Source organism: Meriones unguiculatus, chromosome 2 (genome assembly GCF_030254825.1).
Source record: "Meriones unguiculatus strain TT.TT164.6M chromosome 2, Bangor_MerUng_6.1, whole genome shotgun sequence".
Lineage (NCBI taxonomy): Eukaryota > Metazoa > Chordata > Mammalia > Rodentia > Muridae > Meriones > Meriones unguiculatus.
Window position 1 is genome coordinate 15,974,642 of NC_083350.1, and position 8,872 is coordinate 15,983,513.

The following is an 8,872-nucleotide window of genomic DNA, read 5'->3' on the forward strand; positions in this document are numbered from 1 at the left end:
TGTCTTTATGACTGCCACAGTGGCCTCTTAAAACTGGCGCAGTGTGCAATGATGCTTCTTAATTTCATTGTTTTTTCTTGTACCTGCACCATTAAAAGCACATTCAACAGCACCCAGCATTTTATTATATTCTTGGTAAAATGTTTCTATTTAACATGAGGATTAGGACTTCTGTGTTAAGACCAAAGAAAAAGAATAAAAAACCAAAATTCAAACAGGTGCTGCAACATTGCTATCACAGGTCTGATCGAGGCATTAGACACAGAACTGTTGACTGCAGCATGGGCATGTTAGCAGAGAAACGCTTAAAATGCTGTTATTTTGTGCTTGATCTTACTTTTAAAATGGTTTTTTCCCCCCTGGTAGGAAGAAATTTATTGTATGGAAGTGGAGGTGGAAAGAGAGTCAGACAGAGAGAGAGAGACAGACAGACAGAGAGACAGAGAAACAGAGACAGAAAGAGACAGAGACAGAGAGTCAACAGGATAGTGTAGGAGAAGAGAAAGAGGGGACAAATGTTTTCAATTAAACATCTTTTTATAGAATTTTTGTAGTGATGGCTAATGTTCTACAGGTTTTTTTTATTTGTTTTGGTTTTGTTTTTGTTTTTAAATTCAATGGAATCTCCTTAGGTCCTACATACTTGGAAGGAATAAGTCAAAGGCTCATTATAACATTAACGAAAGGAACCCAATGCGAAGCACCTTTTTTTCTCCCTGATAAACAATGGTGGTTTCAGATGAAGTTGGCTAGAATAATTTGCATAGTAATAAAAAGAATATTTTTAAAGGTATGTTAATCCTTTAACCATTTTACTGTTGCCTAGAGCTGACATAGACCTCACTCCTCAAACTCATTTTTAGTATCTATTGTGATGTGTGGTGTTCAGAACTTTAGATTTGAGAATTTTCCCAGGAGAAAAATGGCTGTAATGCTCATGTTTGTAGAATTTTTTTGGATAGAAGGCCTCCATTTCTTCTCTTTTGTAGTAGACTTCACAATAATGTAAGTTACATTTTGGTATAAAATAGTCACACCTGTCACCTCTAGATTTCTGAAACTGGTCAGTTCTCAGGGGGGTTTCAAGGAAAGTTAAGAGCAAGATGCAAACCCATTAAATCCAATAGGGATAAATCTCATCAGCACAGTGCAACAAGGCCAGCTTAGGTAAGCACATCCCATCATTACACCAAACTACTAGCTTAAGTAACAAGAAATATGTTAAAAGTCATAGGAGTGTTTTCAGTAGCGCCCGATTTCTGCCTCATACCTTGAATATCAGGGGCAGTGAGATGATTTCCTTTTATGGGTGTGACTTGAAGGAGTGAACTTTCTTTTTTTTTTTTTTTAGGAGTGAACTTTCTTGTGTGGCCTTCTAGTAGCTTCTGTGTATCAGCAACAATTAACACATGAGCTCACTGGATAGTTCTGAAAAAGAAACCTAGTTACATCACTTTGTAGGCTTGGAGGTAGTGAACCTACAGCTTAGCTTAGGGGCCCAACTAGGATCTGCCATTTTACTACTTCTGCTCTTCCATGCTCATGGTATTGGCATTTGATCTCGCAGTGGATCTTATGGACTGAAATCAGGACATCAGGCTTGGTTGCAGGAGTCTTATTTGCTAAGATCCCTTGCTGTCTGGATTGCCCATCTTTTAAATATTCTACATAAAGCATTTATTGAATCTAGGAAAATCATGTTTTGCAAATATTTGAGTTGAAAATTGAGCTAGCCATTGTTTTTTTTTTTTGTTTGTTTGTTTGTTTCTTTTCTTGGAATATCAATTCTACTTGAAAGAAGAACACTTAGACACAAGCATTTACCAGACATTTTCCTTGAAATGAGCAAAGTAGGCTTGTTGCTTCAAGGAAAAGAATTAACCAATCAGAAAAAAATGCAACATACAATGGGAGAGAAAAAGACACTTGCAAAGTGTATAACTAATAAGATATTAGCATTAATAATTTATAAAGAATTGTGCAACTCCACGGCAAGAAAATAGAATGAACCACATATCAAGAGATGCTCAACACAGTAATCACTAGGCAAACAAAATCCAGAACTACTGTGAGCAGCTTTTTTGCAGTTACTAGGATAGTGATTATGAAGGCAAGATCTGGACAGTCTTGGCAATGGCAGAGAAAAAAAAGTTCATATATTCTTAGAGGGAATACAGGTTGGTGTATCCAAATAGCAAACATCATGGAGAAGTAAGAATAGAGAATTACTATTCTAAAGAAGGTAAGAATAGAGAAGTACTACATAATTCACCAACTCCTCTTCTGGGTATGCCAATATAACCAAAGAATTAAAGTCACTGTCTCAAAAAGACATCTTTACTTTCCTGGCTATTGTGGTGACACTCACAGAAGAAGGGCATGGAAATAACATAGTGTCCAGTGGTGGAGCCAATGAATAAAGGAAGTGTTATTCAGCCTCAAATGGGAGGATATCTTGTCCTTTGCTACAACATGGATGAGCTTAGAGGAAGTTATGCTAAATGAAATGAACTAGACAAGACGAAAAGAAGTACGAGACCTCACAGAATCTGAAACACAGTCAAGCATATAAAGATAGAGCATAAAATGGCGGTAATTTGGGTGGGAGAAGGGAATAGGGAAGGACGTAGGCCAAAGGATATAAAGCAGCAGACATGAAGGATGAAGGAGTTAAAAGTATGATGTACAAAATGGGGTTGGTGTTTAGGATTCTCCAAAATGATTACAGTTCCTCTTGGCACAGGAAGGAGAAAAAGTATATGTTACCTAGCCTTCCATCATTACAACAGATCTTGAGATGAGAAGCTTCTGAAAAGAAAGGATTTATTTTGGCTCATAGTTTGAGAGACTCCAGTGTATGAATAGGTAGGCCCTTGTTGGGCTGCCTGATGGCAATGGTAAAGAGCACTTGGGAGAACAAAACTGCTCAACTCATAGTTGGGAAGGGGAAAGAGAAGAGGAAGAAGAGGCCAGACCTCCATTGTCTCATTTTATAACACCCTTTCAATGATCTAAAGAGCTCTCACTAAGCCCCATTCTCAAAGTTTCCACTGCCTCCCCATGACAAGCTGGGGGAAAAGTCTTTACCATGACCCTTTAGGTTCTACTCACATCCAAACATAGCAGGAAACTATGTGAGATGATGCATATGTTGATTTGTTTCACAGCAACAACTAGTTTAGTAAGGCTATATATGTATATATAAACACACATGCATGTATGCATGCACATGTACACACACACACTATAATAACATTGTATGTTCTAAATATACACAGTAAAATTTATTGGTAGAAGAAAACAGTATTTGTGGTCAGTTACAAAAACTGAATCCCAAGCAACAATTAGAATTCAAATAACCTTGCAGACGTCACAGTGATACAGCTTCAATAGACTTAAAGACTCTTCCAGTTAGAGTGGGAGTGATCTGAATGAATGGGCGTTGGCATGCATGTGCACACAAACACATATGACTGTAGGTGCTGAAACATGTCACCATTAAATGATCCACATAGATTCATAAACCAGTGTGTCTTGAATGAACAAAGCACAATCTTATAACATTATAACGGATGTACAAAGGATCCCTTTGAACCTCACGGTAGATATTGATGTAGTTGCTGTGAAATTTAGTGATTTGAAATTCAGATTTAACATCAGCACCAGTCTTTAAGGATATGTCCTTTGTCACTCTTCAGCTTTCTGGTTTGCTCAGTGGGAAAGCGATGGGATGGCATAATGAGAAAATGCTTTCTGGTCTATCAACCAGAAAAAAGCCTTCACTGGAGACAAGCCACTGCTACCTTGACCCTAGGCCTTCAGCCTCTACTAGTATGAGTGACAAGTTATGATGAGCTGGGAATGTAGCTGAGTGGCAGAGTACTTCCCTAGCATGGATGAGGCTCTGAGCTTAGTCCCAAGTACTACACAGAAACACACAAAAGTTATCCATTAGCCAGATTTCTCCAAGAATATATTTCTCATGAAGTTTTAATGTAGAGAATATCCACAACTCTTGGGGGAAAATCTACTAAAATATTGTATCTGTGTGATGATTATCTCTCATGATTAATTAAAACCCAATTTGCTTTGTGCTTTTTCAGAGAATTTATGTTGTTTAACACTTCTTTTTCTTTTTTGTTCACATGTATGTATATGTGTGGGTGTGCATGCATGTGTAAACATCAGCAGATGACTGTTCTAGGCCAACTTTCTCTTTCTACCATGTGGGTTCTGAGGATTGAACTCAAGTCACTAGGCTTAGAGGCAATTATCTTTACTCACTCATCCACCTCAGTAGCCCATTAAAATTATCTAGAATATACTTAGTTATAATTGAAGGACTACAAACAAAACATTAATTAGAGATATTTAAAAAATCAAACAGGTTGCCAAAAGTATGTAACTCTTACAAACACAGTGTTGAAGCCCTAGAAAACATGCAGGAACAGAAACTGGCACAACTTCTGTTTTGTTTTGGTGAGTGGTATCTAATTCTGTGCTCTTTTTTGCTTTTGACCCAACATTTATCTGTCAGAAATGTAATCCTACTGATACATTTATCCTATATGTATCCTACAAATACATATCCCTAAAGCATGCTAAAGTGAATAGCTGTTATTTGCACTGGCAAAAAAAAACTGGAAACAACCTAAATGTCCATTAACGGGGTTGTTGATTTGATATGATGTGCTGGTGCAAGGGAGGGCTAGGCTTGTAAAATTTAGATTTGAATATGTTATAGATGATCTTAAAAATATTTTGCTAAAAATACAAAAATAATATTTGCCTGTGTATAAAAACTATTCAGATTCAGCAGCTTTAAATGATGACACTCATTAATTTTTCTCACATAGCTGCATGATGCAAGAGCTTGGCAGGGATGGCTTTTGTCTGCCACACCTGTGTCGCTTGAGCTTACCCCAAGGCTGAAGGTGACCTGATGTCTGGAACTGGACACATCTGAAGGTTTTCCAGCACATGTCTGGCAGCTGAGGTTAACTTTTGCTTTGGATGTGGCCTCTTTATGTGGCTGTTTGGCTTCCTCACAGCCTGGTGGCAGGGTTCCAAGGACACGTATCTCAAGATGCAGGAAGTAGAGGCTTCCAGTTTGTTAAGTCCTGCCCAAAGGGTTGGCATAGCACCATTTCTACCATATTCAATTTGGACTTAGATCAAATAGTCAAGGAGCCCAGATCTAAGGAAAGGTTATTTAGACTTTAAGTTTATGAATGTCAAATAATTTAGGGTATATGTTTAAAAACCTCCATGATATCACTTGCATAAAAATGTAAAAGCATACATATGCAATATATAGATAGGTGCAAAATTGTTTTTGTTTTTAAAGAAATAGCAATATAATATGTTAAGAGGGACTACATTTGGAGAGCGGAGAGATGGTAGAGTCAGGGAGAAAGATTTTGACTTTTTGGATTGTTTTTTTCCTTTTTTTTATATATACATTTAGCAGTTCTATGTAGTCACTAGGAATGTATGACAAGCTTTATTTTCAGATTCTTTTCAACTCACTACATAATTAAGGAAGACTCAGGCCTGGAAATTGAGCCAGTCTTCTTGGGGGGGGGGATTTGAATGTATGGTTCTTCTAACTGTACAGACAAAGTTCAGACTGGGTTTCTGAAGTGAACCCAGACCCACGTGGTAACAGTCACCTTCTCACCATCCAGCACATTATCTGCTATTAAGGTTTCCTCAATATTCTCCTTGCTGGTCAGGTCTACCCTGTGGCTACTTCACTTCCCATCACAGATGGGGTCAAAGGGAAACTTGGTTTCCTTCCTTTCTTGCTCCCTCATAGCTTTTTCTCCTTAGAAAAAGAAGAAACTCTAATGTTGCCGCCATGTGCCAAAACTATATTGTCTGTTTGCACGAAGGACCCCATGTGATTCTTTCAATAATCCTGCAAAATAAGCACTGTTTTTGTTTAGTGTCCCCATATTACCTGAGGAAAATAAGCTACAGGGAATCAAAATGGATTCTCTCAGATAATAAGAAGATCTTGGGCCAAGGCAACCTGACACCAGAGTCCACACTATCAGCATGCAAGCTTCTGTTTTGTCCTCTCTGAGTTGTATTCTTTAAAACAAATTAGTTCAAGTGAGTAAGGTGTGTTACTGAATTCTTACAACCATTCTGACAAATTATTGAACCCCCCAAATGATGAGAACCTTCAACTTCATAGCTAAATGTAGGTGACCTGGAAACCCCTTTGTAAGTGACAGATACCTGAGGTAGAGGCAGCCTGTGGAACTGAGCCCTTAAGTATGTGATGTCTATCTCTAACATTGCAGTTGCGTTGAACTAGTTGGTGTCAGAGAACTTGCTGTCAAGGTGGGAATTTCTTCTAATCGCTGTCTGTTAAAAGTGCTGTTGGGTAAAAACTATTTCAACCATCGTGTTGTCTTTTGTTTCTGCTATCCTTTTAGTAGTCATGAACTCCTACCGAGAAAGAACAACAACAATAAAAGGCCATGACACCGTCATCTTTGTAAGCCCCTGGAATTGCCTGCTACATTGGATATATTAAACTTTTAAAACTTGGAAGCAGCAAGAGCTAACTAATATCTGAAGCGAGCCATTGGGATTGTGTTGACAACTTGCTCTTTTACGCGATAATATTCTAGAAATGTGAGAATTAACAACTTTATGATTTTTCTTGTCTCTAAGGACTATGTTGATTTATACAGCGGTATACACTTGTCTTTCCTGTTACTTTCCCTTTTTCCATATCCCCAGCAGCTGGTTTGATATAACTACACTTTCTTTTATAGGAGCTGAGTGGAGACCCAGCAGGGACTCTATTCTGTGGCCTTTCTCAAAGTCAGAACCATTCCATGTGTGGATGAGGCCTCCGGCAGCTGTCTGTCAGGGAAAGGGCCCGAGCTACTGTCTGTTTGCTGTAATTGTGGGCTGCAGGCCAAACCCTAGTTTTTTCTCAACTTGGTGAGTGGCTTATGCAAATTGGGCCTGTTCAGCAATCATCAGGCTCTTTTTCAGAGGCTTGTAGCCTGGGGTAACTAGGATGCAGAACTCCTGGGTAACCTGGCTGCTGTGGGTGTTACAATGAAAACCAATCTTTAACAAGTTTTGCCAGTTTCCAAAACCTAATCTGGGCATGTGATATGCCTCATAAGCCTAGAGGTCTCTTTCTTGTGTGTCATAAAAGTTACCTTAAAGAAATGTCGAGATTTCTGATGAATTTAGGTCCAGCTCTTGGGCTCAGATTAGCTGTTGTTGCTCTCATAGCCATCATCCTTACATGGTATTGAAGTGCCGACTCAGGGTATATGCTGTGTGAGTATATATACAGAGTGTGAGGGATGCCTTTTCACAAAGTATTAGGCAGTCGGCTTGCCTGGTTTCTCTCTCCCCCTCTCTTTCTCTTTCAATACTTATTTTTATGCTATGCGAGGGTCTTGCCTACGTGTGTGGGTGCCTGCGGCTGCACGTGTTATCTATACCCTGCTTGCCTGTCTGTGCCTGCATGTGTGTCTGTGCCTGTATGTGTGTCTGTGCCCAGCATGTGTGCAGTGTTTTTGCAGGCAGAGCCAGAAGAATGACCTGATTCCTGTGCATGTCTATGTAGACATGGGTAGGTTTGCATAATTTTTAAAGAACAAAACATCCCCAACACAAAACCTCATCATGACCATTTTCACGTACATGTGCCATCAAGCACATTCACATTGCTCTGAAGCCATCCTCATCACTCACCTCCAGAGTTTTCCCCTCCCCAAACTCAAACTCTAAACTCACTAAACATAAACTCTCCATCCTCTTCACTTCCTGCCCCCAGTAATTACCATTCTATTAACACTTTTCCTTTTCTACAAATTGACTATTGCATGTATCCCATAAAAGAAGAATTTTACTACATTTGTGTGTGTGTGTGTGTGTGTGTGTGTGTGTGTGTGTGTCTGGTTTATTTAAAACTAGTATCTTCAAAAGGCCTAGAAACTTATTTTACCAATCATGCTAACTTTTTTTTTTAAACCATTATTTTGAATTTTGAGACAGGGCCCCAAATGCTGGTGGTATGGTAAACACGACAGCAGGATTATGAGGGCAGGCTGTCATGTTTGGGTCATTGTTAGGAACAGGGAAAATTGAATGCTGGTGCTCAACTCACTTTCTTTCTCTTACTCAGTCTGGGAATCCCAGCCAATGAACGAGTGTCACCCACATTCCAGATAAATCTCCTGCCCTGGGTTAAACCCTTCTGGAAATACCCTCAGAGACACGCCCAGAGGCCTGTGCTGATGATTAAGACCAAGTATCGCAGATGGCGAGGAACGTCAGGTGTCCAGGAGTGCAGACTGTCTCTCTGGTGGGAGAAAGCTTGGCAGGCTCTTACTTCCACGCTGACCACTCTCTCTTTTATCCTTTCAGGTAGAAAGTGTATCTTCACTAAAGAGACTTGAGGTTTGTGCAGAGAATGCACATGTGTTAGGAAATTCCTTCTGCAAATTTCCTGCCACAGATGCTTGCTGCTAAGGATTTCAGCCACTGAGTGATTCTGAATAGTAGCCTACCTCCAAATAGATGAGGATTATTTTGACCTGAAGGCAATTGAGAAATAGCAGATACAAGAAAATCTTTGTCCCATGTTCCCATTTGCCTTAAAAAAGGGGGAGGGAGGTATAAAATTTCACAGGGGTCCCTCTTCTCTTTCTTATTAGGTAGGATAGAAATTAATCACTAGAGACCACACAACCCACATCATAGACAGTCCATCCCTGAGGACCCTAAAAAACCCTCCTTACTAATTCATTTTTATATTTCACCAGCTTCCCCCAAATTTGTCTTCTCCTAACTTGCTGCAAAGATTGTGTACATTAATAGGATTTGGAAT